A 2251-nucleotide genomic window follows, 5' to 3' on the forward strand; every position below is an offset into this window, starting at 1 on the left:
AATTGAATATATAGTACAAATAAGTTATACAAATCCCAACAATTCGTTAGTCATTTTGGTTCGGCCAATTTTGAAAATCTGATTTCAGATTTGACAGCCATTTTGAGTCGGCCATATTGAAATTAAAAATTCCAATGCCAAGTTTTCAGATTCAACGACCTCAAAAACCTCTATATACAATTTTTCTAAATCCCGATAATATTTTAACATTTGGCAGCTATTTTGAGTCGGCCATTTTGAATCTGCCATATTGAATTTTACAATTCTAATGTCAAATTCAGACTCAGCGACCCCAAAAACCATTACATACCAAGTTTCATTCAAATCGTTTGAAAATCAAGAAAGTTATTCCAATTGTGCATATATGATACATAAGCAGAAGTGGCCAGATTTTTGTTTGTGCATATATGATACATTGCCAGTTAACCGGTTAAAAGACATACTTGAAATACGATATTTTTATCGTTATGTATATACATAAGATACAATTGTAAGGTCGTTTCTCCCATTCATATGTTTACATCGTGTGTGTGGTATGTATTCATTATTTCACAACGAACATCTGCTCCTTAGTTATCGATGATTTCTCGAGACAGCAAGATTTGACATAGATACGCATACGCGATACGTTTTAAATTTTATAGTACCAGTGTGCAGTATTTTCTGCAAGATTTATAATTTAATGCGTTGGATATCAGTATGCAGAAAATGGTATTAAATTTTTTTATGTCTATGTTGATAAATTAAATTAATTATAAAATTAAACTTTTGTTTGTAACCGTACGCTACTATAAAACGTGAAGAATATGAAATGTCGGACTATAGATGTAGTATCTCAAAAGCGTGTTACACTGTCATTATAAAATTGAAAGAAAAATAAAAATAATCAAATAACAATAATATATTGTTTTACGATATAATATAACCTTTTCATTAATGTTGTCTTGCACAATTTAACATTTGAAACGTGTTCAAAAAATATAAAACAACGCTAAAATACTATCTTGTCAAAAACGTTCAACGCACTTTCTATTTTTCAATTTTCAATCGTCCTTGACATGTCAAACTGATAACAACAATGCAATCATGACAACTTTTACGTGAGTGTATCTGTATGCGTACGTGATAAACATAAAGACATTGCGTCAATCTAATGATGATAAACATACCCTATAACGATCATATACATCTGTCCTTGACATCTGAAAAAGAATTGACATTTGATGTGTATATATTGAATTCGTGTGTTGCGTCTTTATTTGCATATTATAATTCTTGTTTAACAAATAAAAACGTTTTCTAGATTTACTGTACTCAGAAGATTACATTCTTTGTAATCATGTGTCTAATATTTCTAACCAGAATTGCTTCTTCAACTGATGAGAATTTATCCCAAAATCCGCAGTGTTTACACCTGATAGAAAATCATATGAATATTTCTGCGAAAGTACAAAACAATTCTCTCATTGTTGATTCTCTTGTTAAACTGAACATTTTATGTGTACAGCAAACTATAAGATTGTATTACGAACGTAATTGTGAAGTTGATTTACATATCATCACTATCGATACTTCTATCTATGATTTTGCTTATTGGTTCTACGAGCTATTTTCTACAAAACATCAACCATTCATTAACTTTAGCCTCAACAACAAGTATCAAGAGAACTCTACAAAAGAGAACAGCAAATTAAAAATTCAGCCTGGAATATACTGGATAACTACGAGATATACTTGCAGTTTAGATAAAGTTACAACGATCTTTTCATATGTACATCAAACTAAAGAAAAACAGTAAGTGAATAAAATGCTAACGCAATAATTATTTCTTGTAGTAGTAGCGTAAAAAAATACGATGTATAAAGCTTTATTAAAAACCTAACATTGTATGTATATAATCTACATTTTTTCATTATATAGATACTACCATGATCAAAAAATAACCGGAATTTTTAATTTAAACCTCGCGGGCTTATCGGTTTAGAATTCTGTTGTTTGTGTCACGTTGGCAGCACTGTTACGGACACCCATGCCAAGCTTCTGCTTATCAGCTGTTCATTTACCTTTATGACAGTGATTTCTTTACATCAAATTTTTACGTCGTGGCAATTTTTACAATGGATTCAAAACTTGAACAACGTTCTTGCATTAAATTTTGCTATAAAAATGAAATTAAATGTTACAAAAGTGTTATGGTGACGATACTCTATCGAAAACACAGGTGTACCAGTGGTATGAACGCTTTAAAAGT

Source organism: Pseudomyrmex gracilis, unplaced genomic scaffold (assembly GCF_002006095.1).
Source record: "Pseudomyrmex gracilis isolate BER0280 unplaced genomic scaffold, ASM200609v1 scaffold_1762, whole genome shotgun sequence".
NCBI lineage: Eukaryota > Metazoa > Arthropoda > Insecta > Hymenoptera > Formicidae > Pseudomyrmex > Pseudomyrmex gracilis.